Source organism: Anopheles stephensi, unplaced genomic scaffold (genome assembly GCF_013141755.1).
Source record: "Anopheles stephensi strain Indian unplaced genomic scaffold, UCI_ANSTEP_V1.0 ucontig64, whole genome shotgun sequence".
In the NCBI taxonomy this organism is placed as follows: Eukaryota; Metazoa; Arthropoda; class Insecta; order Diptera; family Culicidae; genus Anopheles; species Anopheles stephensi.
In genome coordinates this window covers 27,749-43,063 of record NW_023405432.1, presented here as the reverse complement: position 1 = coordinate 43,063, position 15,315 = coordinate 27,749, and the positions used below count along the sequence as shown (strand labels likewise).

The following is a 15,315-nucleotide window of genomic DNA, read 5'->3' as shown; positions in this document are numbered from 1 at the left end:
AAGCAAAACCCCCCAGATAACATTTGACTCGGTTCACACACCGACCCGAACCGGAAAGTGAAAGCATCGACCCGGGTCGCTTCCAGCGCGGGTGACGAAAAGCTGTCGCCTTCCTAAGCGTCACATGAAAGCAACCCGTTGTTTTATGTCCCCGGCCACACGATACAATCGCACACTCTTGAAAAGATTTATGGCTTGTGAAGTGAAGTGCTCTGCGATGAGAAAGATGGTTTACGGCCAGCGAAAACGAAAAAAATAGGCGACCGAGCAGGAACATCATCATTAGCTAATCGTACCTCGTAGCTGCAGTTGTTACACGCCAGTCGGTTGGTTAACTGTGTAGCACTACAAATTAGGCGGCTTTGCTACGGAATTAACGTGCCGGTTAATAAATGTCAGCGGCCGTGTCGGCTTTCGGAAAACTTTGCCCGCTTGGAGCCGATTGGAAATGTGAATTGAAAGTGTTGTGGCCCGTTCACCGTCGCGGCTGTGCAAAGCTATTCAGATTTGCAAATGAACGGAGAGAATGTGTAAAAGTAAGGTTAAGAGAATCTTTAGCCGATCCTTAACCTGGTTAGAAAAAGTCTCCCTTTCGAAGGGTTTGAAGCGTCCCGCATTGTGGGTTGCTAGTTTTGGAAGAGACTGTGATCTATGCTGAAGGTTTCAGCTCAAAGCTAACTGTGCGAATTCATGGTTAAGTGTAGCTGCCTTAGCTATTTAAAGTCATCGTCTTATCCAAGTTGGAGTCCAAAGTTCGATTCCATGACGTCTAGTTGAAGAATTCCCATCAACTCCTAACACTTCATTAAATCTGCTGGAGTCATCAGTAGAACCAGAACTATTTCGGTCAGCTCAGGAAGGGCTCTGACCCTCAGGAATCGATGATCACCAAGTCGGTGGCAAGTCAAACCCAACAAACATTGTAGAGCTCAATTCAACAGAATTTGTTAAAAACTCCTAGCCAATACATTAAACATGACAATCTGTCAAATCAGCCCCAAATCACGGTCAGCGAGGCCTTACCACAAAACTGTCTACTACTACACCTCCAAAGCTGCCACTAGAACACAAATTTATGATTATTAATCAGCTAATTAAATGCGATATGCTTCGGAGCTTTTAATGGTTTACCGAACTCAACTGCCAGCTCTAGCCACACTAGAGCCATCAACCCAAACCACCAGCCCAAGCGACAAGTGGGCTGTTAACTTCACCAACAAATTCAATCTATAACTGCCTCACAACACCTCCACGGACTCAGTCATTCGAGAGAGCGAGCGAGCAAACGAGAACCAGACGCATCATTGAGCCTGCCAGCGAAACGGTTGTAATCCATCGACACATTTCATTTAATCAGAAAATTGCCACTAACCGCACTACCACTACCACCCGCCGAAAAACCCCCGCCATATTCGCGTATCATCCCGTTTAGCTTCCCGAGTTTTTTTTTTTTTCGCTGATGTTTTGGGGACATGGGACATACACCTAGCCGCTTCCGATTCGTCAACTGCGAACGGAACAACACTTCAAAACCGCCAGTGAGTGGATAAGCGTGGCGATGCAGTGGCATCATGCTACGGCGTGTCCCACACTGCCGGAAAAGCTAGACGCTCGAGCAGGATTATTAGTTTTTCCATCCCATTATTGTCATTAGCGTACGGTCTGCTGGAGACGTCAGAGTCGCCCGCGCCCTGTATGCTTTACATGCTTACAAACCCTAGAAACCGGTACCGGTAGCCCCACACGGGAACCGAGGATTTGGAGCACACCGCGTAATCATCATGATGATGATGATGATGATGATGTACCGCAGCGCAACTGAATTCGTCTCAATTTATAGCTTTCGCTCATCGCTCGCTTCTGTGCTCTATCTTCCGCAGATACGCCGAATTCGTTGCACTGATTGCAATCTCGTGCACGCTGTTCCTGTTCCTGCACACCCAGAGCCTGACGTCGCGGTTGCGCGAAATGGAGGACCGGCTCCAGCCACCGTCCTCCCTGTCGGCCGCCAGCGGTTTGAGTGGTAATTCAATTAGCCAAGGTAAGTCCCAGCTTTCCACTCGTTTCGCACTACAGCACTGTAGGTTGGGTTTAGTGGCGCCGGGAACGATGCACCCAGCGGAAAGAGACTTTTTCGGGCAGGCAAAACCCTCGGTGATATCCCTGTGTGAAGGTGTCAATCGGGAAAAAGACCCCCGCTCATGCATGCTGCAATACACATCGATGTCAATTTGGATTGGGATGTGTAAACGGACAAGATGGGATCGGGGGTTTGGCATGCACGCCATCGGATGGAAGGATGTAATTACAATCTGCTTTCGATCTAAAGAGTATTGAGTATTTTGGACAGATGTTAAAAAGTTAATCAAATATGGTGGTTTTCTAGGAGTTTTGAATCAAATTTAAGAATAAGATAGTCTGATAAAGAGTCTTCTACTGATAGCTTCTTTTATATCACTTATCAACTTATGTCCTTGTGAAGTAGTGGACAAGTTGGTAAAATATAGCTCAGTATTACTCAAGATTTCATCCATAATTTGGACAGCATCAGAGGGTTTCCCACAAGAGTCCTCGTCGAAGGAGTCCTTGCAGATGAGCCTCAATATCGACGATCAACTCATGCAGATATAACTCTTAGTAGGACCAATCAAGTTACAGCTCGCTTGGCCTCGATATACCAATATCGAGGTAATAATATACCTCGTAATAATATTTAGTACTATAATGTACAATAGTACATTATAGTACTAAATAGCCAGAACTATAAGGAAGTGCTCCATGCCATCGACAGGCTTCTGTCAGTTCTTAATTAAAATCCAAAAGTACATTTACCTTCACCAAATCCGTCCACTCTTCCAAGGGCTAATTTTAATAAGCCACTAACCAAACAATTTTGATCCACCCCAAAAATGGTAATGCTCAGAATAATTATCCGAAGCGAATCGAGCCCCCTCCCAACGGCCAATCTTCGTTAGCCAATCATCGTCACACTTTAATTGTTAATGCAAATGAAACTTCTGCGTGTGATGTTTGCCGCTCTCAAATTATGCCACGCGCGCGTCATGCACAGCCCATTCCTATCTGAAATTGGTTCCAAAATCGGTGTACCTTGGGCGACGACGAAAAGAGATAACCCTTCGGGTGTCAGGGTACCAGTTTTCGGAAAATGGCATCCATTATATGAGAATGCGATTACACAACCGATTCATCACTCAGCCGCACAAGAAAAGCACTCACCGATGATGATGAGCCCCCACCTACCTGCCTGCTGCACTACACTTGATTGACATAACCAGACGACGACCACCATCTGCAGGCCACACTTGACGACATCCTAGAGCTTACACTGCGTACTCCCCCTATTAACAGGGCTTACGGTCAGTAAACGGTGCGTACTTTTTTGGACACACTCGGTATCGCTCTCGTTCGGTCGCTCCATAATTGCACGTACGCAACGACGACGACGGTAGGCACGACTGGCACTGCATAATGGAGGGCCGACATCGAACCCAAAAGCCCACGCCACTCGTTTAAAGTCATTTGCCGAATCGGCCCGGACGCATCTAGCTGTCCATCGCATCTGATCTGGCAAAAGCATCCGATCGGGCATTACATGACCGACCCGGCGTATGGAGAAATGGACCGATTCCAAAAAAGATCTCTCGTCCACCTCTAATGGGAGTCTAATGAACACACAGCATCACCGTGTCCACCGTGAATGCGGCACGGTAGTTGCTCGAAAACTGGCAAAAATTACCAAGCCCATTACGGGCAATTAAATAGTCCAATAGGTGAGCACCGATACGGCACTGTTGTAGACGCTGGACCGCATTTTGATTCCTGAAATTGTGACTTACTGAGCTGGGCACACTCACACACACACGCAAAAAAACCGACAGCTCATTTCCCATATTTCATCTCACCGTTATTTGCTAAAGCCTCCTTCCCTAAACAGCTAGCTCCAAAACAAGGCTCCCGAAGCACTCTATAGCCCCCGAAACCCGAAAGCTACGTCGTGTGGGTAAACTGCTAATTGAATATTTATCATTATGTGCACATTGTGAACCCCTTTGTTTGTTTTACCCATTTTTGTTATTTAAATTCGAGCCCTGCCAGCCTCACCTCTTCCCGTTCCCGTCCCACGTGCGTACATACGAACGATCCCGGCAGTTATTGAATTTCTTCTACAATAAACTGTTTACAGAATAATTATTCCACCCGAATGAATGCACACAAGATGGCGTGGCACGCGTCCCCTTAGCATTTGGAAAGCATAGCACAAAAGACCTAATTCAAATACGGGCTTAACCGAAAACACGGGTGAAGGTATAAGTTGGATTGTACTGGAAGGATGTATGAGAAATAAAAAATGAAAATTTGTGCAAAATAAGCATAAACTCTTTTCACAAAATCTAAATCAGAAATTATAGTAAAAAAATGCATAAACAAAAAAAAAATTGAATAATTTTACAGTAACGGCTTTTAAAATAGCTATCAGCTAAAATAAAACAATAAGAAAATAAAAAACTTTTGAAAACATAAAGAAATAAAAGGGTAAAAATAAAAAAGTATAACAAATAAAACGGAAGAAAAACGAAGGTAAACAAATAAAAGTAAAGAATAAAAAAAAGTAATAAAAATTAAAAAAAAATTAAAATTGCTTAACTTCTCAACGTAAATGGTTTTGGAACTTAGTTTTGATCTAATTGCATTGTAAAAAAATATCTAAAAAATGTATAAATACAAGTTTGCTCATCATAAGTTAAACAGTTATTTTTTTTTTTTTTTTTATTCATAAAGAACGGCCTGGCCGTATTGCTAAGTTAAACAGTTATATTAAGAGACACAAATAAGAGAGGGAAAACATTAGGAAGAATTTTGATTCCATTTTAAGGAAGGGCAAAAGGTGTCAAACTGCATAACTTTGCATTATAGCAGTGTGAAAACACATTTTAATTCAATTTCCTAATCCAATTGCCCCGCAAACAATTAATTTAAAGCTTCAACATACCGCCACTACACTATTATCTATTCATTAGCCTAATTTAATTACAATGTTTACACACGCCACAATCTCCCCCCGAACAATGCTATGAATTATTGCCATTTTCTAAAGAATTCATTTGCACACAGCCAATAGTGTGTGTTAGTGACGCGTTTACGAGCCAACCAACAAAGCGATTCTTCCATTTCAATACCCATCACCTGGCACAAAGCCAATGGTGCGTGTTGAAAAGCTGTGTTTTTCTCACCTGGTCTTCTTACCACATTTCTACCCATTTTCCCTCCCACGGTTCCATCCGATGTCTCATAAATGGTGCTGGCAAAATGTATTGACTTCTAAGCTCGCTTCCTTTTTGTATCACAATTTACATCAATTTAATAGCGTTCGATGGTGTTTGCGACGTGGCGATAAGCCGAGCACACACACACACACACACACACCTACACAGTTAGGCAGCCTAACGAAGGGAAAAAACGGGGAGGGGAATGTGAGGAAGAAGAAGGCTCTCCTAATCATCAGCATGTCACGAAGCACATTTTTGCAAGTCTTCCACGCCGAACCGTCTTCCTGGTGGCTGTCAATCCTATTACCCATGAAGCAACAGCGAACGCGCGACTCTTTCCTAACCACCAAGGATCAAGGACAGGTCTTTAGGGTGTGGGATGGGTTGTACTACCATTCGCCAAATAAAAAAAAAAAAACAGGCGCCCCCACAACTCCCTTTCGAACCCGTTTTGAAGCAATTTTCAGCTCCAAATTCTGTCATCAAAACCAATTTGAAAGGGCGTACGGGTAAGTGCGTGGAACACGGAGGATATGTGTGAGGAAAGCCAACAACACGCTAGCATAAAACTTAATGAAGCATAATATTACAATCCAGCCGGCAAAAATATGTTGCATAAATATTATTACCCCAATGGCAATTCGAAGCAATTGACTGCTGCACGAGGCGTTTTGGCGTATTCGCGCGCGCGCCCACTCCTCTCCTTACCCTTCAACCGTGTTGACGACCGTTTTCCGGCACCGTGTTGACGGTTGAAATCGGGAAACTCGGCGAAAAAAAATTCGGGAACGGAAATGACGTTACGAAGAGACTCAATCCTTTCTCACGCCATCCGTTTTTGGCGTGTACTTTTAGCTCGGGTGCGAATTTTCCTCTTTTGCGTGGCTTTTTTTAAGGTTCACAAATGCGAGAAAATCATTTTTCCTCACACAAACACACACATGTCCCGAGCAGTGGTAACCACATTTCGGAGGGGGGTGGAGGGCACTACTACTTGATACCAATTCTCGAATCAAAGCCAATCGACAACCATTCCGGAAGCGACCGGGCATGAAACGTGCATGAAGTGAAAATTTATTTATTTGATTTTTCCGGCTTCAGCACTCCGATTTTCACGGCTCGCTGTTCCACCTTCTTTCCCTTTCTTACCTCTCCTGCCAACGATTCTGATTGGTCGCAGAATTGTCGGGCATCCTCGGCACGGCTACAAATATCGCCGAGAAGCACGGAAGAAAGTATCTTCCCGTGGGCAAAAGATGGTGTGGCGAGTATTTTTAGTTCATCGTTTATATCTTGTGTGTTTGTGTGTGAGAGTGTCTGTATTTTAACGGCTGCTTTCCCTGGGTACGGTGGCTAACGGCGCCCAGCAGTCCCAAGATGAGACGCCATTTATCGTCCGTTCCGTAAACCCGCCCAAGTGCAGCATCCGTTTGCCAAACGGCTTCCAGGCCCGGGCCACGGGAGACCCTCGGGGTCGGGAAGAAGCGGGACCAGCGCTTCCGGTATTCAATTTATGCAGCACACAAGGGCTTCCCTCTCTCTCCCTCTCCTTCTTTCCCTATTCCCACCTCGAAAGAGCTTCTTAATCGACTGAATCGAACGCGAGCACGGGGTTCTGGCGCTTCTGCAGAAGCGCACAAATCAACGCTTCTTCGATGCATTCCCTGCACTTCTCTTCTTAAGTCGCGTGTTGTTTTCATTTTTCCACACACACATACACCAAAACTTACCGATGCAGTTTTTAATTTATTGGAAAACCACAACCCCTTAGCGCACTACCTTAACCCGGCAGCGAAAGAAAAAGCCCCAAGCCCCGGGTTAAGAAAGGCATGGCGAGAGATATCTGTAAGAAAAAGGATTCTTGAGTAGTTTGACTTTTTGGCCATTCGCCATGGAATCGTGGTGAGCGGTAGCCAGGTCTGCCCGCGTTTCTCGCACCCAATTCTCCATCAGGATGTGAAGCACTTGAGCAACAATAACTTTAACATCCCCGTGAACCGAGCGTTCGCTCCTTGCTGTGACTGTATCGGGAAACAGCGTTTACAGGGTTGTTCCCTTGGAGTTTTTTTTTTTTTTTTGTTGCTCGAATGGTGCTGACTGTCTAGAATCATGGTGCCACATGAGACAGCAAATTTTGTGCCACAACTTAATGATAATTTTACACTCCACTCGCACATACAGAGCTCTTCGAGCGATAAATCTTATTACATTGGTCCATTATCCTTCCGAGGCTGGCTGGATGATCGTGGATGGAAGCTTCGCTAGATTGTCTTATAAAATTTTGCTAACAAAACAAATGTTGTTGTAATGTGTTGTTTAAGTTAACATATTTGTATAAAAAGATTCATAAAGCAAAATTTTCCTTAAATATTAAATATGAAAAATTCTTGTTAGAAAGTTAGCTTTAAAAATGTAAAATGAAAGCCGAAAAAGGAAAAAAAACTCAGCAGTAGTACTTAGGTAGTAAAAGTAAAATAACAATAATCATATAAAAAACAAGTGAACAAAAACAAATCATATTGCACTGAAAAAAAATAAGAAAAAAGAGCTAAAATATATAAAAATTTAATAAATACTCATGAATCAATTAGTATGAAGAGTAAAAAATTTAAACAAAAAAAATTAAATGCAAAATTTAATTTGCACACGGAACTATGCTTTTCATTCAACAGCATTTGATTACTTTTCTCCCGGGAAATAAAAAACATCCTGCGCACAATATTTTCATAGAATTTTCCTTTTTGTCCACACACATACGTGCTTGTTTCATTATTCCTAAAATGCAAAATCGCAATACCGAATCAGTCACCGAACGCGGTTAATCCCAGGATGTGTGTGTGTGTGTCTCTACGGCAGCAAAATTGGATAAAACAAAATTAAACTACTTCCAATTTTGACAAACAAATTGTCAAAAACGGAAACACGATCCGCGAATATTCGTACAATTTTGCGGTCGTTGTTATGGTGGGTTGTTCGCGTCCCGTGGGCAGGATCGTACGGTGAGCGTTAAGCGAGAAATCGTACACATGCACATGCATGATATCTAAGCATGGTGCTGCTGATACCACCTACCAGCGCACGCGGGGTGGTTGCCCTCGAGCAACAAGCAAACCCTTAGCTAGCCGGCTGCTGCTTCACCTAGCAACATCCTACAGAAAATTGGGTGGGGAAAAAAAACATATCACACACACACCATCAGCCGATCCAATAACGATCGATAACGTTAAATTGATCATATTCCACGCCACTCACAGCTCAATCTCACCGTTCCTGTTCGCTAGACACACACACAAAAAAATCCGTCTAGCCGACCCCAGATTGCGGGGACGATGAAAAGTTTGCTTTTAACACGTTCACCCCGTTCCAACGGCCGATACCATTCCGGAGCCAAGGACAGGCTTACGGTGGGGAAACCCGCGAGAGATAGAAGAGCAGAGCATAATATCATGAGCACAAACTCTGGCTAAACCCCCCGACAAAAAAAACACACCCTTGGAGGGAGTGGTAAGCATACGACACGATAGCGACGAAAGATGAATTCAATTTATAGTAATTGAACAGCACACGCGCGCTTAGACGATGCTGCATGATATTGCGCGGGTTAGGGCAATAGGAGGGTTGGTTTAGGGGTGTGGGGGGGGGGGGGTGAGTTTTATGCAATTTACAGCGAAGTGGTTGGAAAAATAGTCATAACATGAAAAAATTAAATTATTACGTTTCATATTGATCTATCCAGGCTGTGATGAACATCATCCAAAACCACGGATTTTCAACTTTTCGTAAAGTGTCTTTTTTATTAGTAAACACTAAAAAACATATAAAAAAAGGAGCAAAACATGAAAATTATTTAAAACTTATTCTATTAGAAAAATTTAAATTAAAAAGAATGAAACCAAAATAAAAGAAAAGAAAAACATCAACATGACACTCAACATGACAACTCTGACACTTCAAATCTGACAGCATTCAATAGCTGCACACATTTCTCCACAAAGTTAACGCTCTAAAAGCAAATCCATCATCCACTGCCGCCAGCTCCAATCGCTGTCCCACATCCAACGTACAATCGGACGGAAATTGTCATTGCGGCCGCACACTTAACGAACGCCCCGGAACGGTTTGGAATTAAAAGGCTTCCCTGCCACTCTGTTATCGAACATTGTGCGGATAAATTGATCCAATAAAAAGCTGCTCCATTCTCCACCGGCCGGACGCACTTTCACTTCAACTTCAACGTCGTTGCAACCCACAACCGAAAAAAGGGGGCGCGTGCCACAGCATCAGCATTGCGTACCTTAATCTTGTCCGATTTATCTCGTCCCAGCTCGTGGCTCGTCGCCGGCTAATGGACGCCCTTCTCGTGCTATGCTTTCTTGCACTTAAAAGTGCACGAAGTGCGTCCGGTTAGCTCAATTGGCAAATATTTATCGCAAACACATTTTCCCCGTTTTACGTACGGACATGGGACGCTGTCGGATCTCCTGCTCGGAACTCTATCTAGCGATGAGGGCAATTTAATACACAAAAATAAATTAAATTAACAACAACCCGGCTTCGAGTGGATCGGTACTTTCGGCGCGAGCAGAAGGATTTGAGTTTGACTAGTTACAGGGCAGATCCTTGGAACAACACTCCTCGCCCTCCTCGTGGCTTGGTGACACGAGCGGGAACCTGCGACGCCATCGATAAATGTTCGTTTACTGTTTTGATGGAGTCATAAATTACAGTTTATACCTCGGGCAGAGGGTACAATCCCGGGTCCGGCCCATGCAGCCAAAAACTGGGGATGGGCAAAAGTCACGGAAGCACAAACATACGTTCCCACCGAGCGGTGTAGGGCTTCCGTACAGCTAAAGGAACAGTACGGTTGCTGGTCAGAGCTTCCTGGAGCCTTCGCTGGTACTTCACACACACACACACACTCAAACACGTCCCAGGCTTCAATTGCTACCCCCGTCCCCTCTCCATTTACTGAACCACTTTTAAGAAGGCCATAAATTGTATCATTGGCTTCCTCTTTACGGTTTCCACGGAGCCGCTGCGGTACGGTGGCCATCACAATCATTGCCACCAGGCGGCAGCACGGTAGCGGCAGGACGAGCGAAATAGAGTAAACTTCCCGGCTGCCTGTTTGGATACTTGGGAATGATTCATTTTACCGTTCAGTGCTACGGCCACGCCGGCTTCGGTTCGGAAATCTCGTTCATAAGAGAGAGACCAAGAGATCTTTACTGCATGCTCCAGAGGAGTAGTTTTTCCATCAAAATCTTTACTAAACAAATATTAAATGGTATAGGAAAAAGGGCTTAATTTACTTTTATTATAAATACTTTCAATTAATTTTATCCCAAGGCAATTATTGTTGGCAGCATTATCCCAAGGCAGCATTATTTTAATCCCATGGCAAACAACTATTCACTTTGATCATTTTTCGTGATTGATAATTGAATTTAATCCTTATATTTTGCTATTATTTCTTGAAAGTTTGTTTCACTCATTTTTGCTGAAGATTGATTGAATTCTTATATTCTTATTCCATGACTCCCAATTCTTTATGTTAGAGGTAAAGTTCATCCTTCAAATTCATCCCGCAATATCTGTTCATCTCACATGATGCGTATTGCATAACCGAAAGGCGCATAAAATAATAAAATAATAATTGCCTCTATTTAAAAAACAAACATAACAAATTCTCACCCAAAACGTATCATAATTCACACACGCACACACCAAAAAACGGAAGAGAAAAATGAGCTTTTTCTTCACGAAACTCACCTCACAACACAATAATTTTCCCACATTTGATTACGAAAAGAAGCGAGACAAAAACAGACCGAGACACATACACAAAACAAGCTAACACAATATTAAAACCTCGTGCCCCGTTTTTGTGTCTGCTGCCATGCAATCTTAACCAATCATGCTGCTCTCATCAATCAACGCTTTTGCTAGCAAAACGCTGGCTGCGCTCCCGGCACAGCTCGGGTTTTAAAAACTCTTCCTTTAATTTAATACTCCGTCCCACCTGCCCACCATCTGCCGGGTACAAACCACCGATTCAGACCGTGCAGCAGCAGACGAAAATATGCTCATGCTCATGTGTGCCCAACTTTTCCCTGCAAACTGCGAGGAAACCAACAACGAAAAAAAACGGCTCTCGTCTTCAACACGCACACCGGTGTTGCCGGCTGCTGATTAATTGCTTTCCGTTCTGCCGGGGTCTGCTTTTCCCGGCTCCTCTCTCTCTCTCTCTCTCAACCCCCTTTTGGGCACCTTGGGCAGACCGAGTGGGTGCGCTGATTGTAGTAATTTGTCGGTTCTTGCACGCGTCGGCACATTCTTCCGCCGTGTCGTCGAGCTTTAAATTACTTGCTTACCGCCTTTTTTTTTACGTGCGTCTCTGCTTCTTCTGCTGTCTGCCTGCCGTGTGCGACCAGCGTACAACACATTTGATGACACATGTTTACAATATGTTCACACAATGCGCTAGCTATACGCGTCTAATCGATGGGCCAGCGGAAGTAGGGGCAAGGAAGGAAAATTGTGCCGGAGCTTTGGGTAAAATAACATGCATTAATTTAACTAGCGTAAGGCACACACAATTACACTTTCTTCCCTACACTGGTAGTTTTTATTTTTGCATGTCAATAACGATCGGAACCAAATACGTTATGTGCCACATTTTGCTGTTGATTTACGCCCTGCAAGAGCCGGGGGACGAGCTGGGGGTGGGTTTTATTTTGATTGTTTTATTGCAAGAAGACAAACTTTTGAGCTGGTTTAATTTCAATTAGATAGACAGTTTCTTTATTCGGGCGGGGGGGGGGGGGGGGGGCATACGTAACCCGTTCTCATGCAGCCAGGCAGCTATCTACGTAAGCCTATGTTTTTGGCTGTGGCTCCAAGGTGGGTCAAATTTCAACGATTAAATTTCAAACCAAGTGTAAAAGAGGGGCATGTTTTTTTTAAGGTTCTCGTATCGCTTTTTTCATCCATATAGTCGACCTTGTAAAATTGAATGTAGTGAAGTTTCAAATTTTTCAACAAGTTGTTAGTCCTAATTACCATGCTCGAGTGTTAGACAAAAATTCTTTAAATCGAGAAATCAGTATTATGGTGGCTAAATTAGTTATCCGTTAGGCATTGCAGAGAGATTGAAACTTTAAGTAAGCTTCTTCCCCAACATCCTGTTTTACGGTTGCCTAGTGGAAACGTCAATTTTGTCAACATTTCTTCTTTCAGCCCAGAGCTACGGGTAAGACGAACTATAGTATTTTATAGTATGTAACTTTTAATAACTTGTATTAAGATTTCATATCGGTGCGGTCCGGTGGACGAGGCAATAACGGCGACGGTCTTCACACGACAGGACCGGGGTTCAAAGACCGCCTCCCCGTACTTTGCTAGGGGTAGAATCGAGGCACATAGAGTCAGATATGGCAGGCCTCTCGAGGATTTAGTGCCAAGGAAGAAGAAGAAGACGAAGAATTTAAATTTCATAAACAGCCACGAAGTGATATCGATTGAACCTGTGATAGCTTTATTTTACATTTTTATAAACCTTCGGACCGAAATCATTTACAGCCAGGGATGGCCCACCTTAACGACACCAAAAGCTTGATAAAAGTTTGACTTCCATAACTCATGGCCATAATACCCACTCCACTCGATATGTGATTTGACAAGGTCTGTTTGAGAGTTTTTCTATTAGAGAACCGTAATCAGCAATATTCCTAATGCGGGGTGATATTCAAATCCCTTTTTATTTGGATTATTTATATTAAAAATCAAATGAAACAATAAATCTTTTTGATAAATAATCTACGATGAGTCAAATCTGGTGGCCCACATTTCTATCCGTAATTTTCAAAAATAAAATGATCCTCTTAAACCCTTAGAACCCTTACATTATGAGACATTTTCAACGGCAATCATTCCATTCCCAAACCGGTAAAAGCCTTTAACTGTTCGACCCATATTTCATCACCGGCAACATTATGTGAGTACAAAATTTAAACTCCTCCCCCACCCGTTTCACTTTCGTCCTCTAAAGCTCAGCACAATCTGTGCCAGAATGTGGCCCCACATTTTTTTTAAACCTCCTCCCCCCCCCCCCCCCCCCTTGTCCCCCTCGCAAAAAATACGCTTCTTCTCGATTCGATGATCGATCGAACGGAGCAAAACGGGAGAAAGAATTGCACACACACACACACACATTTATTATTCTTAGTTATTCGATCTCGGGACGATTTGTTTCCCAGTACACCACCCAGGTCGGTGGCGGCAGATGGCGTCAAGATGGCGCTGACGGCGAATCAGCAAAGTCAAACCGAAGCCGGGGACACAGCGGGCTATCGAGCGATGTGGCACAAACATCCCGGTAGAACAAAAGTAATGCCAATACGGTACGGTAGTAACTTGGTGTTTGACTTCAAGGTCTAGTCCCGTGCTACCCCCGTGCGCCTGTTCCCTGCTGCAACTTGCGAGGCAAAAGCTCCTAAGGATAGATGATTAATGACACCTACAAATGCCCCGGCACAACCATTGCCCCGTGTGCGGCCTTATCGGCCACAGGCCGCTCCCAGTGTTGTTCTATTTACACACTTTATTATACAACCCGGGCTGAGTGATGAGTTCATCATTCATCCGTTTTCCAGGATGTTTTGTTTCGAAAAGGATTTTCAAATGTTTCAAATACTCATTCCGCGGCGGAGTTGTCGGAAAAACGACGGCCGGAGCTATGTAGATCCACAAGTAATTAGAAATAAAACTTCACACCTCGTCGGGAGTAGGGAGCCGGGGACAACTGCAAAGGATGCCAGTAATTATAACTAGATCGGCTCCGCAATGCTGGCCGAAAGTTAGCGTTGAAGCATTTTCTGCACAGCTGCGCCTCAACTTATGCAACATACGCGCACCGACGGGAGCAAAAACTCTTAATTGAATGGCGTGCCCCATTCTGGACGCGTCTGCAAGCGCAATGCAAATGAACTTATTCCGTCCGGTGGGACTCGTCGTTGAGTTTGTTGGTGGAAAAAGTTTGGGAAAATTACAGAAAGCTACGTCGAGTTTCTTGTTTTTTAGTCTAAGCTCTCATTCGAGCGCCATCAGATCAAGATGGACCACGGTTGTGTTCTCCAGGCAAACAAATAAACTAAAAAAAAACCCACCGGAGAAGCAAATGAGGAAATGAGAATAGTTTTTGAAGAGCTTGGCTGACAATAAAACGATGGCGTGCATTAGTGGTTTTTACTGAGTAAATTGATATAAAATTGAAATTTCATTGCGGAGCAAATTAACTGGGGAAGGTTTTTTGCTGAGCTTAGGTCCTTAGAGGAGTATGTCATTAAGAAGCTACATTTCATGGTTTGTAAATGTTTCCTACATTCTTCAAATTTCATAACACTAACAAAACGTTTAAAATTGTGCAATAATAGTAGGGAAAAAGCTCCCTTACTCCCTTATAGTCCAAAGATTGATGAAGTTTACTTTCGATTCCACTTTGCTTGCCTAAACAAACGTACTTGCCCGCTGTTTTGGCTTTGCCAGCTCTGCACCACCGACTGGTTCGTTATTTATGAACCATTCGAAAAGATTGATGAATTAGCAGCACAAGCCACAGCAGCAGCACAACAACAGTTCTGCACCGCAACTTTTATTCCCTCGCGAGGTTACGCCGCTGCATTTACGAGCATTGTATCACCCTCAAGTCGCCAACGTTTATCCACGTGTTTTCGCCGCCTTTCTGTGGATTATTACTTCTTGCATTGTTGCTTTTTGTTCTTATTTATCGTTTTATCGTTTATCTACTCGCCCGTCTGACCTTCGGCACACTGCCAACCGTCATGTTCGTGGTGGTTATTTGTTTTGCTAGCATAGCCCTTATGAGCAAGGTTTACTTGGCCGAACGTGATCGCTGGCGGTGCATCCTCGCGGTGTGCAATCGCGGAAGGATGATAATTTTTAAACCACAGTCACCACAGCCCGTTTGTTGCCCGATAGAAGGTGAGCAAAGCGAACGGCGGTT

General features: G+C 43.8%; 1 pseudogene; it reads left to right on the top strand.

Moving 5' to 3' along the window:
- The first annotated feature begins 1,240 nt into the window (after positions 1–1,240).
- The window catches only part of LOC118517200, a 40,960-nt pseudogene continuing 26,885 nt past the window's right edge, over positions 1,241–15,315 (top strand).